At 38.5% G+C, this 19,261-nt stretch overlaps 1 protein-coding gene across 2 annotated transcripts in view; it reads left to right on the forward strand.

Moving 5' to 3' along the window:
• LOC109413956 (basic helix-loop-helix ARNT-like protein 1) overlaps positions 1-19,261 on the forward strand; it is a 347,751-nt gene that overhangs the window by 136,905 nt on the left and 191,585 nt on the right. Inside the window, exon 1 of one of the 2 annotated variants that reach the window (XM_019687686.3) lies at positions 2,516-3,403. The exons of the other annotated variant lie outside the window; for it this stretch is intronic. The gene's annotated coding sequence lies outside the window, so the exon portion shown is untranslated. Of the gene's footprint in view, positions 1-2,515; positions 3,404-19,261 lie in introns of those variants that run through there. 2 annotated transcript variants of the gene reach the window in all.

Raw genomic sequence — 19,261 nt, forward strand, 5'->3', positions numbered from 1 at the left:
CAAAAAATGTTCAACTCGCTGTAACTTTTCGAAAAGGGCATCAAATATTCTTACTTTTTACTGTAAGTTCATCAACTAGTTGTGTATCAGTGGTCAAAATTTGGAAAAGATCGGGCCATTCTACACGAAGTTATAAAGGTTCTAGAAAAAGGTATACTTATCCGATAGCCAATTTTGAGCTGTTACATCTCCGGATTCAACGAACCGAATGCAATGAAATTTCGATAATTTATGGCTTGTATAATGAGCTATTAAAAACTTAAAATTCTTTACAAGAAAGAAAATTATTACGATTGGATTATTTTTCTAATATAACACCAATTTATCCAAAACTTCATCATCGTTTCAAAATTCGAGATAGTAATTATAGTTTATTTAAATTCCCTCCATTTGACTTGAATATATTTATGTTTCAAAGGAAAGCAACCAAATAGCCGGCATTAAATTGAAAAAGTAATGGGATGCATATGAAAAATAGATAAATTTACTAAAAAAAACATAGAATAAATTAAATCGCCATAACTTTTTTTCTTTTTAATAATTTCAAATTAAGTAAACTGTTTTTTAAAGTTTATTATATTAGTCATAAATGATCAAAATTTCATTACATTCGGTTCATTGAATCCGGAGATATAACAGCTCAAAGTTGGCTATCGGATAATTATACCTTTTTCTAGAACCTTTATAACTTCGTGTAGAATGGCCCGATCTTTTCCAAATTTTGACCACTGATACACAACTAGTTGATGAACTTATTTGATGCCAGTTACAGCGAGTTGAACATTTTTTGAAAAGTGAAAATTTTACCTGTCCCAGTTATTTTGAGTATCCCCTGTACATGGGAAGGAATACATTCTAATTCTTGGAAGAATCTTTAGAAGAATTATTGCTGAACTGTTATGAAAATGGCCTTTCCACGATAAATATGTAAAACATATTCATAGAGGAGTTCCTTGGTATAATTCTCAACGCGGCGCCATATTGAAGTAATTTCCATGGAGGCGTACCAGCATCAACATAGAGGGCGCTAGCAATTTGGAAACCTTGAGTAAACGAATTAAATGTTACCATGACTGCTCTGAACCCATCTTTAATTGTTTCATTGATTAAATCACTTCCTAATCCCCTGTGTTTTCTCTTTCTTTCAGGTATGTACCATTTGCCCATTCAACACCATTTAAATCTTAGCAAGCAACAGCAGGTTTAGTAATATTTATCATGTAATTGTTGATATTGTGAACTATTATAATGAAAATCCTCTTATGAAAGCCTATATCCCTTTCGAAACGGAGCTGGCGCTGGTTCGTCACGAAAGGGATATGGCAGGAGCTACTTAGTAGGGTAAATGTGAGGGTGCATTGAATGCACTAGACTCAACCATTGCATTCGACAGCAATCTCTACAATACTGCATAAAGTTAACAGACGCCGTTGCACAAATATTCTTCTTATTTTTCTTGGGTAAGTGAAACAAAGCCTACTTCGCAGCTTAGTGTGCTATGAGCACACCACAGTTTTTAACTGGGAGCTTTCTCTGCCAATGATTATTTTGCATGGGCACGAAGATTCTCTATATCCAAGGAAGTCAAGTAAATTTCCATTACGAAAAGCTCCTGGACCGACCGGGAATCGAACTTGTCACCCTCAGCATGGTCATGCTGAATGCTGACGCCTCCACAGCGGTGGCTATATGACCTTATATATTTTTTTTTCTATCCACCATCAATTATGAAATATGTATGTATGCAAAATATCCGTAGGATATTGAGAAACATCTTTGAACATTGAAACACCACCCGAGTAGAAGAAAATAACAAGTGAATAACATATCAAGGTATTTCTCCTCAATACTACCATACCTTGATATGCCCTTCATTAGGTGGTAATAACAGGCAAAATAACAAAAACGAATACATACCATAATTTTGTATAAATAACACCTAGAAAATAATAAGTCTTGTTATTTCAATAATAAATACATACCTAAAATTTGAATTGCTGTATTTGTTATTCCAAAGTTATTGAATAACAAACTCATAACATTTCTTGTTATTAAATGTTTCATATGTTCGATGACTTCATGATGTAATAGCAAATCTTGTTCTTCGGTTATTTTCACTGCTAAACTAGCAAATACTACATCAATACCAAACTCTGCTCAAATACCTCCAACTGTTGTTGTGATGGTCTCATAACATTTCGTACAATATCGCTGCAATAACAATTTTAGGTATTAGAACACATGTTGCTCTTCGCATGGTATTTGTAAGGTATGCCCTTCTGCTCGGGCATCAATTATAAAAAAAAATCATAATTCATACCGATGTGTAACCTGCTTCATCCCCTAGCTACACCACTGCTCCAAATCGAACTTCGTTTCGAGAAAAGAGAACCCCGTCGTTGCCGTCGTCATCGTCGTCGTCGTACCGGGTGAGAGTCCCAAACAGCCCAGCCATCGTAGGGGTCGTGTTTGGTTCGGTGGAGACGCACGATAGGCCAGTCTCGGCGTGGCAACTCGGCAACTCGATCCGGCGTGGCGGTGTGTGCGGTCTCGGTCGTCGGTAGTCGAACGAAGTCGAACGGCTGCTGTTGTTGTAGAAGTAGGTAGAGTAGAGCTCTAGAGCCTCTTCCACCATCATCGCGCGCGGCACAACTCTTGGGTGTTGTACGAAATCGGTAGTCCATCCGTCAGTCGTCTTAGTTCATGAGTAGCTGCAGCTACACGCGGGTGGCTGGCGGTGCCGGTTTCGGCTATTTCTATTCAACTATACACTGTAGTACTGAACGGTTTCGAAGTTTGTCCTACCTCTCTCCTACGCGGGGACGAATCGGTTTCAAATAGGATTAGAAGTCGGATTCTGTGATTTTGAGGATCGAGAAGTTTGTCGCGCGACGGTTTACGGTTTCAGCTTCCGGAGGTTTTATATCTGAAGCGGTGTGTTTTAGTGCGAAGAGCGCGTGGGGATTTTGTGGGGAGTAGCGAGAGTTCGGCAACGACAGGTGCTGCACTGGATTTCGGACACACAAAGTTCTGTGGTTCTGGTGAGCGAGATCTCCCCGAGTGAGAGTGGAGCGGCCGGCGGCCACTTGTTGGACCTGCCCACCCCGCGTGGAATCTGTGTGTTTTGGTGCTTTTTTTTCTGTTGACGGAGAAGAGAATTATTGATGAATTTGGTCCCTGGTGGATTGCGCTAGAAGAAGCAAAAAAAATCGGTGAATTCTGCGAGTGCGGTGGAAGACAAGTGGTGTGACCGAGTCCCGTCGGTTGATTAATCAATTGTGTATGGCCTTTTAGCGTGGATTTCGTGTGTTGTGCTTGGGTCCCGCCCGACCGAGCGATAAGAACCGCGCGCAACGCGGCGAAGAGCAACGAAGAGCGAGATTAAATCATCGAAAAAAGAAAAGTAAAGCTGGCGAAGATATTATCGCCCAAATACGGTACCTCGGCGTACATGTGTGGTCCTGGTGCTGTTTGCTGCTGATAAATTGGTTGGTCGACCTCACCATAGTCCGACGACGGCCACGACGACGACGACGACGACGACGAGTGAAGAATAGAGTGGCCCAAGATTATGCGAGAAGTGTGAGATGCTGGAATTTTGAACTTTACTTCCTGAAATAGGAAGGGTTTGTGGTCAATATGAGCTTATGGAAATGTGAACTGATTTTGATAAAATGGATGTGGTACTGCCAAGAGTATGGGATAAACTGTCTAAATATATGGAAGTAGTGTACATCATCTTCTTGTAATTGATCGTGTAGCAGATGGTGGATTCTCTCGTTTGTAAAATGAAGAATCTATTAAGTTATAAGAAACGACTTATGAAGAGGAGAAGTTTATTTGTTCGGCTAGAGACGCTCAAATTTATCTTTTACCGTCTTTTCAAACCCGCCAAGTAGAATACCGTCTTTAATTGAGTATAATCAGCTTTGAACTTTTTAATTCCGCTCCCTAATGCCAATCCATTGACAGATATGCATATTTCGACTACCACCTGTTGTCTCCTCAGTGTCAGTTATCCACTGCTGGATAGCTGATACTGTGAAAAACTACAAGTGATAGTCGAAATTCGCGAATTCGTCAAAGCATAAGCACTAGAGGCTGAATCAAAAGGTAAATACAACATTCTCATTAGGAGAGATCTAATCTGGTCTTCTTTAGTCCAAAGGCCAAATGACCATCTCATAGAAGAATTCTAGAAAATAATGGAATCAAAAAGTTCCGTCGGCACAGTCCTTTCGCAACTTACAGCAATTAAAGCTTGTATCATAACACCTAGCTTCACATACTATCCGAATTGGTTTCGTTTCCATTTCCAAAGTGTTCAAAGCTAAACACATTTCCGACTGTGTGTCTGTGACAATTATGTGTTTGGATGCAGTTACTTCAGTAACGGAAAAGCATGATTATCACAACAGTAAGCACAATTCTTAATGAAATTCCTGGAGAAGTTCATAGAGGAACCCATGAAAAAATCTTGGAAGAAATCTCTGTGGGAAAATCCCTTTAGAGACTTTTAAAAATCTTGAGAGGAATTACTGAGGAAATCGTTGGTGTAATTTTAGTTGGAATTTCTGGAAGAATCCCTGGAAGAATTCCTGAAGAAAGTAACCGAGGTACTACAGGACGATCCTCTACAGAAGTTCCTGAACGAATCCCGTACGTAAGTTCTGTAAAACCCTCTAGAGGAATTCCCTGATTCATCTCTTGAGTAATTTCACTGAAGAAATCCCTAGAGGCATCCCTAAAAGAATTCCAGGATAAATCCCTGGAGTTATTACTTCGAGAATCATTGGAGAAATTTCAATTCAAATCTCTGAAAAAAAATCAAGTTTAGATTTTCGATGAAATTCCTGAACAAATGAACAAAACAACGACAAAAAAAAATCCCTGAAGCAATACGACAAGACATTTTTGTACGAATATCTAGAAGAAATCCTGGAGGAATTATAGAGGAATCTCCACGGAATCCAAAAAGGAAATCATTATAGGGAAATCTATGGAAAAACTCTGGCGAAATCCCCGGATGGAATATTGGCAGGTTTGTTTGAGTATTTCCTGGAGAAATAACAGAAAGCATCCTTAGAGATTTCTTAAGGAAATCCCTTGAAGAGGGAACCCCAGAGAAATCTCTGCGTAAATCCCCGGTAGAATTTCTGAAAGAATCCCAGCAGGAGTTCCTGTAAGAATCCATAAGAAAAATCCCTTGATAAATTGCTGGATATTTGCACAGAGTATTCCTAAGAGAAATCCCTACAGAAATTTGTGTATACATCCCAAGAGAAGTTTCTTTAGAAATTACTGAAAAAAATTCCTACAGGAATACCTGCCAGTAATTTCAGGAGAAATCACAGCAGGAGTTCCCAAGAAAAAATTATGAAGGCACTCATAAGGAGTGCCTAAAAATTCCCAGGAAAATACCAGAAAGGAGTCTTATAGAAATCTCCGGAAGAATTCATGGAGGAAGTCCCGGAGAAATTTCTGAAGGAACAGCAGCAAATGTTTTTGGAAGATTCGAAGCCGAAATTCCTGGAGGAATCTCACCACGAATTTCTGAATGGGGTTTCAATAGAAATTTTTGGAGGAATTCCAAGAGGAATTCATGATAAACTTTCTTGCAAAAACCTCTGGAGAAATCCCTAGAGGAAATTTAGTAAAAATACCTGGAGGGCTTCCGGCAGGAACTCCAAGCACGAAAACTATAGCATAAAATAATAAAAGCAAGGGACCAAAACGTCGGGCTATGCCAAACTAGCCATTTCAACTCTTTTAGACTGAGATAGCCACAACAGTTCAATAAATCTCAGCATAAATTCCTGGAACAATCCCAGCAGCTCTGACGGGCGGAGTTCCTGGAGGCATCTTTGGAAAGTTTTCAGAAATTTGAAACGAGATAGGTCTAAGGGGCGATTTCTTCACCCTAGCTTAAGCGTTAAGCCAGGTTTAACTGTATGGGTAAGCCTGGCTTACCGGTTAAGCCGAGGTGAAGAAATTGCCCCTAAGAGGTTAGGATAAGGTTAGGCACCAAAGGCGCAGAAATGTAATAATTTGTAAAAAAATTTTGGCTGTTTCAAAAGTTGTGACAAATGTGTTCATCACGTAATTTATGTATGATGTCAAAAACATCTAGAAGAGCTATCCCTCTCAATAATGTTTTAAGGTAAGGTAAACCGGGGCAAGACAAAATGCGAGGTTTTGAAAAAGATTCCAATAAAATTTAAAAAGTTATCCATTTTTGGCTCTACGAGCCCATATGAAGATTATCATCAATATTTAAACTTCTTTTCTCAATCAGCCTAGATAGCTGTATAGTGTCGGTAGCGGTGGTTTCAACTGGCCAAGAATAGTACTTCGGACCACGCTTGTTACAGTGGTAACAGTTCGATAGTTAGGTGATATTATTTGTCAATGGTCAGTACACGTATGACAAACAATTGACAAACTCACATTTGCACATGTTTGCCACTCTAGTACTGATTGGAGTTGCAAACATGACAAAACATTCGCTGTGACAAAGTTGCACAACAATGTTATTGCAAATTTATTTGGTCAGTACGCGCATGACAAATAAATTTGTCAAATTTTGCCAAATATTTGCACATTCTTAAACTTGAGGGTGAAACAGGGTGGAGTTATGTAGGTGTTCTTGATTAGTTTAAATTTTTGCCTATGTGGTTATGCATTATGCGAATAACATAGTATACTCTGTGTACCCTCGTCTTTGGCGTTTTTAATCGATATCGTTCTGGTTTCATATCTGCTGTTTTTGTTGTGTTGTAATTGTAAAGGGTTTAATCTTGCCTAGTTTGGGTAGTGGCTACGGTAAGGATAGCTCAGATAAATCTACGGCTTAAAAAAACAGCAACCATCAATCTTTGTAAAACGGTACAGCCCAATTGGCCTTAGTCCAAGAACCTTACTATTGGAAGGCGAAATTCTATCTAGGAATCCTTGTAAACCCGATGTTTGCTACTTTCAGTAAAAATGAAATGGCAAATCATGTGTCATGCCTCGAGTATGTGTGCTTGTCAGCAACGCAATAATTGCTCATCGCTGAACTAACTACTAGAGATTAAAGTGATATCACAATCGAAGTATCTGTTAAAAACTTCAACAGGAAATACGTCTATGACTCGGTTTATTCACCGCATGATAAACCATCCCCTACGGATGCTTTTGAACAAGTCATCGCATACTGTACTTCAAAAGCCCATCGGATAATTATTGGCAGCAATGTTAATGCTCACCATATCGTCTGGGCAGCTAAGATATTAACTTGAGAGGCTCCAGTTTGATAAAGAACTCAAGTAGTACAGATTTTGGATTACTTAACATAGGTAGCCGCTCAACCTTCATGGTATCTGCAGGAGAGGAAGTGTTAGACAAAACGCTTAACTCTAGTAGAATTTGTCACGAGCTGACCAATTGGCATGTGTCAGATGAAGAATCTTTATCTGACCATCGTTACACCTTTTTTTTTAAACACTTGAATGTTACTTCGCAGACTTTGCATTTCAGGAATCCCCAGTCAACCAACTGGGATCTCTTTGAGGATTTGGTTGCGGCCAAATTTCATGCATTCTCACCATTTGACACTCCAAGTGATTTAGATGATGTCGTTGATAGTGCAACGTTTTTCATAATGGATGCTTTTGAAGAAGCTTGCCCTCTACGATCTGTAAAGACCACAAGAGGAACCCCTTGGTTGAATTCTGATCTGAGAGTTGGAACGGAACAGACGACGTTTGGCTGGATCGGAGGCTTTCAGGACAGCTCGCAAGGCCTACCAGAAAACTCTCTGAACGATCCGGCTGGAAAAAACCTTTGTATAAAAGTTTCCAGTTTAAATGAAGTCTGTCGGTTGAACAAAATCTTAGAAAAATTTACGGATTTCCGAGCGAATGAGCTTCGCGGCGATTAAACTTCCTCTGATTAGAGAGTTCTGGAATGTTTTCTCTGTACATTCTTCCCCGATTGTGTGGTTATTACAGCTTCAGATGACCTGATGTTCTTATATATGACCTTGGCTCGGAGAATCATAACTACACTCTTAAAAAATTAGTATTTTACACGTGGCGTAAACCATCATCGTACGTAAACATTTCATGACTGAATGGCAAATTTGACTCAATTTTACATCCATCATGTAAGTTCGAGTTGGTTGCACAAGATGTCGACAAACCTATCTGACCAGATAGGTAGAAACAGTTTTACATTTATCGTTTGTCTCGCAACTCGATGATTCAGCAGAGAGGTAAAGTACGTGCCTCTCAATCAGCGGAACAGAGTTTGAATCCAGTTCAATATTTTACTTATAAAACATATGCTCTCGCTTCGGCTCTAGCGATTGCTAGCTCTACTTTATTTGTGATAAAAGACGTCAATTTGTGTCAAACGAGCCGCTCCTTTTATGTGCATCTAAGTGAACTTAAATTTACATGATTTTTTCTAAGAGTGTATAGAATCTGTTGAGTGCACAATAAAGAGATATATAGATTACCAATTGGACCTACCAAATGCTCTAAAACTGACATCTGCTTTCGACATTACATCAAGCAGCGATTGAGTGTTTGTAGATGCCCCCAAGAGGGAGTCATCTGTCACCACTTATGTGGAATCTCGTAGCAGATACGCCATTGAGGCATCTCAATAACAGCAATTTCCTAGTTGTGGTTTTGTCGATTACTTACCACCTAGCATTGTTAGTTGATATGTGCATCAGCAGCCTTTCGGACACGTCGCCAGGCGCAGTTTAGGTAGTTAAGAGGTGGTGTCGTCAATATGGCCTTTCGGTAAATGCGAGTAAAACATCTATTGTTCTTTTTATGGAAAGGCCAAATCGTAATGGCGTTCAACCTTGGCGTCTGATTCTGAAATCAGTGTGACTGAACAAGTTTAAGTACGTTGGAGTTATTCTTGATTCCAAGCCCTCCTGAACACCTCATATAGAGTTCAGAATCAAGAAAGCTTGTATGGCTTTTTTTTTTTGCTAGGTTTCTAGCTGCACTCTGAATAGAGTTGAAACCTCTACACTAGACCCGAAGATAGAAAAGAGTACGTAATCTTTCAGAAGCAGTTTGCCAGCCGTACGTGGAAAATGATATCCATTAAGACACTGTTGCCTACTGACTCAGAAAGTTACGGTAGAAGGTTGGAAAGTTTTCAATTGGTCAGTCAGTCAGGATTTGCCTATGTAGTGTTATGGTCACACGGTTTGTGTTTGTCGTCTTGTTCGATTTTGTGGTATGGTTCAATATGTTTTTCTTCTCGTTAAGTCAGTTGTCGTATGTTTGTTTTTTTTTCATCGAATCAATCAAACCCTGTATGTTAAAATATAGTCGATCCTGTGTCAAATTGTTTTCTTGATTTCGCTAATCGTTTTCTACTTCTCTGTGTTCATCTCTTGTGTCCTTAAATTGTCATCGGTCCAAAACCCACAGAAACATGCAACTGAACTTCTGATATTTTTCTGTTGGTGTCAAAATGCCATTTAAGAGATAAACAATAATACGTCAAGTTGGTCAGTTGATTGCAATAAAATTTTAAAATAATAAAGATTGCTTGTCAACTATTATGTATTTGTCCCCCTACAAATACTATGAAAAATGTTCAAATTCGTTCAATTGTCCTATCGGTCCTACCTAGATAAACCATGTCATTTTCTCAAGCGTAGCCTAGAAATGTCAATCTAGCCATACACAAGTAACGTTGTTCAGTTAATAAAAAGCAGTCAGTTTTTGTACAAAATGTCACGTCGGACGCATTGACGTCAACAATGCGTTTAAGTGTTCGCACTTTAGCTTCGAATCTATCAGCACAATTAAGTGCTGCAAATCTCCTTCCCACTATTAATTCTTCGGTCGATTTTAATTGCTTTATTTAAAGAAAATATGACCAACTAACATTCTAAAAATTCGAAAAAGCGACTATGATATTAATGAATTACTAATCAAAATCAACCGAGAAACGTGGGAAATAGAGCCCAAACAACATTTTGAAGTCAGCTGGCTGTAAAAGGTTCCAAAACCTGTCACAAATCCTACAATACTTTTATTAGGATTTGTAACGATCATCAAAACCTTCTTAAATCCAACCGACTTAGAACTATTGCTTGGGAATAGACTCTAATGAGCCCTGGCGGATCCTCCATGTTTATCGAGCATGTCTGATGCATATGATCAGCCATACTCCATCTGCAGCCGCCGGTTCGTGATGAACCGTTGGAGGCGCATTAAAGTGTTAAAAAGGTGATATGTTTCACTAAAGAACACTACATTACAATAATCAAAATGAAACTCCTTCACTTTAATACCGTCATCCCCTGCGAACTTGGCCAGGGATCAAGAAAGCTTGTATGGCCTTCGGGCAATAACGGCGCGCCTTTGATGAAACTTGGGATCCAAAACCCAAGTAGGTATATCAAACGGATTTACACAACTGTTGCTCGGTCAATATTGGCCTATGGATGTCTTGTATGAAGCCAAAAGTGTAAAGTGAGAATGGTCCAATCAAAATTAGGCCATCTCCAAAGGATGCTCGTTCTCTTCAACTCCCACGACAACGCTCAAAGTGCTCTTTGACGTTGCCGCACTACACATTCATCTTAAACAAGAAGCATTTTCTTGCACTTACCATCTACAGTTACTCGGTCCACTAGAGGAAACTCCTGTGAACCGCAGATCAACACACACCTCGTTGTTTCCACTTTAGGTGGATTGGGGCAAAGTGGTCCTTTCTCCAAGTAATCTTAAAACTGCTTGTAATTTTCCATGAAGGACATTTTCCCGGGAAATTCCCTTCCCGGGAAGAGTGTCTGGTTATCTGGAGAGAAGTAAGACGACGGCACAAATGTTCCAAATGGAGGATAATGTGCATCTTGAGTGGACCTGATATTCAGTTAGTTAATTCTAGTTAAAACTGTAAAATTAAACACTCTTCCCCGTACATTTGCCTTAAGCTTCTCGGTACAAACTGTTATCTGTTGGCGGTGGCACTTCCTTTGCACCAAAATAGCTCAAATTCCCAAAGCATCCTATCAACCACTGAAACCCTATTTTCCAGAAAAGAATAAGTATAAATTCCAGATGAGACCAACATATCGGAGCCACTCTAGTGTGAAACCGGGAGGGGCCTGTGTGTGGGAGTCTACCGGTTGTGGCCTAGCGTCGTCGTTGTCGTCGTCTAGTCATAGTCGTCGTCGTTAGAAGAACTGGGGTACGAGAGTGAATCCGAACGAGGCAGGAAGAAATTTTCGGCGTAAATTTAGCTATTGGCAGTTGTGCGAATTTGTGCGATTTTTTTTTCTCTCTACCCCTTCAAAACGATCACGAAACCGGCGGACGACGATTTGCTTTGGTTTAGTTACTGTGTTGTGCCCGCAGTACTATATGTAGTGGAACTGCGTGCGAGAGCGGGATTAGCGGGATGAAAACAAATATTGCGCACATATACCGGTCACCCGGTTATGTCCGCCCCCGTCCGCCCGCCGCGCCGCCCCATCGGAATGTGAACCAGAAATTGTGTGGTACTGGGTGACAGACGAAACAGGACGAAAGACCGAAGAAAAGGGGTTCCACCTACCAACCAGCCGGCGAAGATGTGTTGTTGCTACTGTTGTTGCTGCTGCTGATACTTCCGATGATACATATCTACCGACGCAAAACTTGGGTGGTCACAATAGTGTTGGATGGGAAAGTCGTACAGTGGTCAAAAGCGAACAAGTTGATGGATTTGTTTGGGTAAAAGTTTTGTGGACACGTGTAAGTTTAAGTCGGTTTCTGAAAGAGCGGAAGAGATCTTTTTTTGGTTGAATGCAATTGCAACCCCGATGAAATGAAAGTATCACAATAACAAGTCGTAGATATAGATATATCTGTTATTACATATTAGCTGAGAACTTGGTAGGGTGTCGAGCCACTTGGGAAGTGCTTCTATGGCACTTTTCCGCTACAGCTCAGTAATTTTGAACCAATTGACATAATTTTTGGAACGCAGTGAAGAAATATTTAGCTGTGTACAAAATTTTAAGTCAATTGTTTCAAAATTTACTGAGTTATAGTGGAAAAGTACCCAAAATAGAAGCCACTGCCCAAGTGACTCAGTACCCTAGTATGGTAGTTGTACAAAACAAAAAAAATAATGAAAATTCAAGAAACTGAAAATCCATAACTGAACATGTTATATCTACCCAAGTAACCAGTAAGCATTTAAAATAGCATTCCTTCAGCATTATAGTAGCCTTTACGGCAAGGCGTTTAATGCTAATTAGCCGTATATGCGCCTATAGTGCTACCTCACAGCAGGTTTTGGCAAAATAACGGGCTGTCTTAGTGCTATCCCTTCAGGAACGTCGTGACGAAATGTCAAAGAAGCGTAACGCCTCGTCGAGCAAAAAAAAAACAAAAATAGATTGACGTCTGCTTCTCGTTCTCTCAGCCTGCTTCCCCGCTTCATCGTCCTTCCATATTCCAGCCGGTGCTAGGTGGTACTTTTTTGCTGGTTTTTGTAGTGATGTAGGTTTGAACTTACGATCCGGATATTGAATCATCATATCTGCTTCGGATTCTGTTGCTCCTGATCCACGATGCTAAAGCTGTCCCGGTGGCGTGCGTTGATTTAATCGCCAATATAAAGAATGATTCGATAACAACTTCAGATTCAACATCCAAAACTTGTTTTCATTGAGATATTTTATTGTGGTAGACGTAATGCTCCCTTCTTTTAAATATCTGTGGAATATGATTGTTTCTTCCCTCTTTCAAACAATCCTATGATCCACCAAAGCATCCACCTATTCGGCACATATTTTCCGACGAAATGATAAATAACTGGTGATTTTTTGATGGACAAGTTCCCAATCCAATCCAGCTGCAGTAATGTTTTCTTTGGTGCTTTTGGATGAGTAGGGGAAAATGAAGAAACAAATAAGATGCACAAATTTGTAAACAGAAGCATAGGCTCTGTAAGAGAGAGACAAAATGTGTTGCCAAATGCGTAACATATCTCCCAACCTTTTTGCTCCTAGCATTTAAAGAGCAGTTGAAAAGCATTCTGTATGCTCCCAAGTGAAACCACTTCAAGCAGTTGAAATGCTAATTAACAGCCGAAAGCTTTTGAGCAGCACAGCTTATGCTGACTCAAGGCAGCTATGCATTCGAACTGCTTATGTAGGGCAGCAAGCAGTTTAAATGCGTAATACGGGCTGATACACGGCTTATTCAAATGCTTAGTGGTTACCTGGGTAGCTTTTTCTTCGTCTAATCTTGGACTGAGAGCATTATATTAATTCTGGATCAAATCAATTACAATATAGTTTTGTTTATTATTGATACGTGGAACTGCAAGAATTAAAATTGAACTATAGATGACGAAGATATCACCAAATCACTTTTTCATGTTTTACGAAAGTGACCCCAAACTTTTGGCCGATACATCATATTGAGGGGTGACCCCAAACTTTTGGTCGATGACATCAAGGATTAATTTACTTAATAACTTTTTTTCTAGATTTTTTAGCTAAGTTCTGTAAAAAGCAGATGAAAGCTAATAGAAAATGGGTCATATTACCGCTCTCATCTTAAAATTTGGTCGACCCAACTTCCAGCGAAACTGCCGTAAGTTTATATTCATTTTTAAGAAAATTTGGCAACTTTGGGTTAAGTTTACATACAAAATTTTTTGAAAAAGTTTCTTTTAAATTATGTTCAAAGTTTCTTTGACTTATTATCTTTTGAATGAAACCTAGGGTTTTGAAATCGGACGCAAATTGGCGGAGATATGGGCCTAAAAAAATGACATGTTTTTGAGGGGGTGACCCCAAACTTTTGAACGGGAGTGTACGTAATTCTTTCAGTGTTTCATTGGTGCAGGGCTCCGACGTGTTCGTACGAAAAAAATAATTGTGAAAATCTACCGGGAACGCACCGAAAACAAGAAAGTTTGAAATTCCATTTTGCGGGGTATTTTTCTACAGAGCTGCATGTCACAAAACACTGTAGGCAGGCAGAACGACGTTTGCCGGGACAGCTAGTTACGTATAAAAATGTATGGAAACATGTGCATCAGTTCTAACAATTTATGATGGATTACTTGGAAGAACTCTTGTTTTCTGTATAACTTTTAGTAGAATTCTTGGATGAGTTTATAAGTTGATTCCTAGAGATTATCCTTGCAATTAGTGACATAAAAACTCAAGTTTTTTATAATAAACTCTTTCAGAGTATTTTTAGCAGAATTGCAAGAAAATAAAACATGAAGGAAAACATGAAAAGCTTCTTGAATGAAATCTTTCGGACAGAACTGTGAACATTGTACAGGAGTTTGTGACCTACTTCCGAATGTGAATTTGGAGATTTGCTTATTGAGTTGTCCAAAAAATGTCTCACGAAACCTAATGCAAGCCTATCCATATACGGGAGAACAAAACATGTTTACAAAGTTCTTACAGTTTTTATACACGAGAAATTTGAACACAAACCACTACCACAGAGGCTTTTGGATTGGTCAATGCCCTTTTTGGAGGTATATATTGAAGTACTTCTGCAGGATTGTTTTTGAAATCTTGGAAGTCAATAGACAAAAGTAAACATTGCACTAAGGGCCATTATCGCAATCTAGCGGGACAAAATTATTTACTCTGAAACGATGCATTTCCTGTACATGGTGTCTTAGACAAAGTTAACTATTTTGTTTTACATCCTAGAGACCTTGCGTTTTCGACAAAGTTGTTGATTTTGACAAAATAAACAATTCGTCCACATCCTACAGTTTCAGAGTTATTTTAAAAATAATTTCAAATAGTCAAAAATTAGTATTTTTAAGCTTATTTTGAAAATTTTACGAGTAACTATGTGAATTTAAAACATTTTCTTGTCCAGATGTGTCAAACAATAACTTTCGGACAGAAGTTGGTGGAATATTAATATTAAAAATTGAAGAGAACATTGAAAAGTCGAAAAAACGTGTAATATTCAAATTACAATACCCCACAAAGCGCTGAAAATCGTAATCTAAAATTTTCAGCAAATACACATCAATACTGCATATTGTCAAAAATTTTAAGAAATATGTTTTGGTGTTTTCGGGATATTTGATCCTTTGTTATAATATTAGAAAGGGTGGTGCCAGCGTCTAACTCTTAACCGAGACACTATAGAGAGTTGGTTTCTTCGAGAAAGTTGTTTTTTTTTATAAAATAAAGATCTCTTTCAAAGACGTCAACACTTCACGGATGGAAATTTTCGATAATTCATCCGATAAATGTATGGCCTGTGTGAAGAAGATTTAAAAATAAATAACTTATGGGATATTTGTAGAGGAATTCTCACAAAGATTTGAAGGAATCCTCGCAGAAACTTCAAGAGGAATGTTTAAAAAACAATCTCGGGAGAATTTATACAAAAAGCTTCGCAGTATTTTTACTTCTACAGAAATTCTCGGATAAACTTCTGAAAGAGAAATTTTTAGAGGAATCTCAAAAAAAAAAAACGATGAAGGATGACCACACATTTCTGAAGGATTGGAAAAGTCTTCAAAGACTTTTTAGGGGAAACCATGAGCAAACGCTCACTGAACTTTCAGGAGGATTCTTTCTGAAGGACAAATCTTTGAAAGAAAATGTGTAGATATTGTCTGATATTTATGCATCATTTTTGAAAGTAGCTAGGATTCATCCAGATCCTTGGAGAAATTTCTTGAGAAATTTGTGGAGAAATTTGTGGAAAAACTCTTAATACACATTTTTAATTGAGTTACTGAAGACCAGGGTGCAAAATGTTCATAGTCATTGACTGAAAACAGCACGAATTTGAATGATTCTGCACTGAATATTCAAAACAAACAAATTCATTTTCGCTCTCCCTCTTCACACAGTCAGTCAATTCGTAGTCATTGAATATGAAGCCGATCGAGAAGCATCTTCATAATTACCTACGTTTATGACTACGATTCCTTCCAAAAACACTCCACAACAATCAAATGGGAAAAGATCTGTGTAAAGCGCCGTTAAATGTTATCGTAACGTTAATATTTTATCAGCAATTTAACACTTTGTTAGATGTTTACAAATATTCATTGACTTTCATTCAGTTCATTCAGCTAAATATGAATATGCAAACAAGTGAATGAAAATTGCCGCACGGTGAACTTCAACCCGTCTGCTCGAAAATTTTGCGCCCTGATGAAGACATATTATCGGCATTTGTTTCAGCAACGGTTTCTGAAAATATTCTCAGTAGAATTTCAGGGGAATCTTTTAAAAAAGTTCTGGAACAACCCTCAAAAGAATATTTGGAAAATTCCCGAAAGTATTGGAGAAGAATTCCTCAAGATTTTTTTAAGGAATTACTAAAAATGTTCTCTAAGAAATTCCAGAAATGTCGTAGAGCTATCAGGAGAAATCTTGGATATTCTTGGACAAATCTTCGGATAAATTTGCGAGGAGTTCTTAATAAAATTCTTGATATACTTCTTGATATAAATTGTAAAGAAATCTTGGTAGGAATTTTCGAAAAAAGTGAAATTTTTAGAAGAAACCTTGTCAAATATTTCACAAAAGTTGGTTCCTGTAAATTTTGTCTTTTTAGAATTACTGAAAAATAAAATCGAAATACATTCTGTAATTTTGTGGTTTCTGTAAAAGTCTTACATTAGTCGCTAGTAGTACTCTTCAAAGTTTTCATGTTTTTTATTACAATATATACCAAACCAAATCTCACTGGCATCCCCATCATATTTACAGTATATCATTTCGTTTTTATTACAGAATTAAGCTGCGTGATTGACAAAACATAAATATATTCTCAACTTGCAAATGTATTCAAAAGTCTTCACAACATTTGAAAGAAGACAATGTATCTTCACAAAAGTAAATGTCTTCTTTCAGTTTCTATCAAGCCTGCTTCGGGGATGCCTGTTTGAGAGTTGCCTGAAGCAGTTTTTTTTTTACTTCCAGCGGAAGAACTTCCAAGAATTGTTTCCGGAGGTTTTCCTGGTAATTATTTCCGTAGTTCCTCCGGATTTCCTTCAGAAGCTCCTCAAATACCTTCTCCAGAAATTTCGCTACCAGTTTCGAGAATTCTTTCAGTGCATCCAGAAATTCCTTTAGGAGTTCTTTTAAGAATTTTCTTCTGGGGTCCTACCTGGAATCTTCTTTAGGAGTTTCTTCGGGAATTCCTTTGAGAGATTCTCCGGACTTCCTCTATAAATTCTTTCCAGACTTCTTCTGGGATTTCTTCAAGAGTTTCTCCATGAGTTTCCTTTAGGGTTTCCTCTGACACTTTCTCCAGGAAAATCCCCAGGAAATCACTTAGGTGTACCTCAGGATTCTTCTGGAGTTATTTCAAGAATTTTTACAAGAGAATTCCTCCGGGGTGTTCACCGAAAATTTGTTTATGAGTTCATCCGGCATTCTTCTGAAGAGTTCCTTCGGTACTTTTCAGACCTTTCTCCGGGAACATCCTTAAGAAATTTTTCTAGTAGTTCTCTAGAAATTCCTCCAGGATTTCTTCTGTGAATTCTTTTAGGAGTGCCTCCAGGAATTCCTGGCTTTGAAAAACTTATGCATACGCAATCGAGTCTTCCAGGACATACGGGTCTAGAGGAAAACGTGATTGCTGATGAGCTAGCCGGAAATGGATCTAATGAAAGGTTCATTGGCCCTGAGTCCTTCTGCGGGATCTCAGACTGCTCTGTTAAAATGGAACTGAACAAATATATGGTCAGTCTAATCACATCAAACTGGAATGCACTTCCCCATACGAGTCAATCCAAAAGGCTCGTAACGATAAACCCCAAGAAAACCCAGCAACTCCCAAGCAACCAAAAGTTCGGATTCCACTTGAAGAACGAACTCAGAAGTTCAAGTTCGGTTCAATTCCAGGTTTCGTTGAACTTAATTCTCCAAAAAGTTACTCTTGTATTGTTTATGAACTTGGAAGTACATGTATACAAGCTTTTGACTTCTCTTCAAAACGACATTAAAGTCGAAAAAAGGTTCAAAAAGAACTTATGTTGAACTTTAAAACAGAGTTCAATCAAATATTAACCGAACTCATGTTGAACTTTTGTGTGCCTTTATAGTTCATTTGAACATATTCTAACAACTTGAAATCATCCGTTCCGAACTTGTTTCGAACTTGTTTTGAACTTACTACTGAAAGTTCGGATAAATATTAACCGTACCAAAAGTGAACTTCACTTGAACTTCGGCGACAGCGGGGCCGGGGAGAAGTTCTCCTTCAATTAAATCACTCGGAAATCGAGCCCAGCAGCCACAGCTTGTGTTAATTCCACAAGTACACTTTGTTCCACTATAATATTTGAACGTACTTACTTGTAATCAACGCAAAGGATCCGTATTGTGTGGATCAAAGGCTGCCCCGCAGCGGAAAACTGTTCCACCCAGGATGCCGCCGGGGGTTTTTCGGCTGCGCACAAAAATTTTCCAGCTTTGCTGGATGTTTTCACACCCGTCTCACTTGTCACTGCAGCGCACCGGTAATCGACGCAATCGTATTCACTGAAAACCAAGCTGAAAACTTATAATCTTTTCTTGAAGTCGATACACTGGCCTTAATTTATTGCTTTGCACTGCGAACCACAACAAACTGAAAATGTCAAACTGCGTAAGTTCACAAGAAGTTCCACGTGAACTTCTTTCGAACTTTCGACTTCAAAAACTATTCCAAGTTCAGAGAAAGTTCACACGCGAACCTGATTGAGCTCTACTATATGATATCAGCACATTGAGTAAAATCCCACAGTGCATAACAACACATACATGGAGTAGTGGTTAGGCACCGACTTTCAACGAGGAGATCCCGAGTTCAAATCTCAAGTAAAAAACATCAAACATTATTTCAAGGTATTAATCAATTTGGATTCCACATGAACTAATGGTTCTTAATAATAAATTACTTTTGAGGACTAAACATTTTTTTTTTTTCATTTTTTCGAAGTTTATTTTTAAGCTGAATAGCGTTCCTTTCAGCGACACAAGTGTACTTTTTGTGAACTGAAGTTCGGTTAATTACTTAAAAAGTGAGCTGAATAGAATGCTATTCATATACCTTCGAATAGCTGATTAAGCCCAAACATGCTATTTTATCCGAACTTTTGGTTGCTTGGGCTATTAGGTCTCACCAAAAGGGATCTCAACATCTACACCTGTCTTTAGGTAAACTGGACACTGTCCCTGCCTAGGTCCCTGCAGATACCATCTACAAAAGATTGAAGCAATCCAAATCTCAAATTATCGCTTCTA

The sequence above is a fragment of the Aedes albopictus genome, chromosome 2, assembly GCF_035046485.1.
Source record: "Aedes albopictus strain Foshan chromosome 2, AalbF5, whole genome shotgun sequence".
Taxonomy (NCBI): domain Eukaryota; kingdom Metazoa; phylum Arthropoda; class Insecta; order Diptera; family Culicidae; genus Aedes; species Aedes albopictus.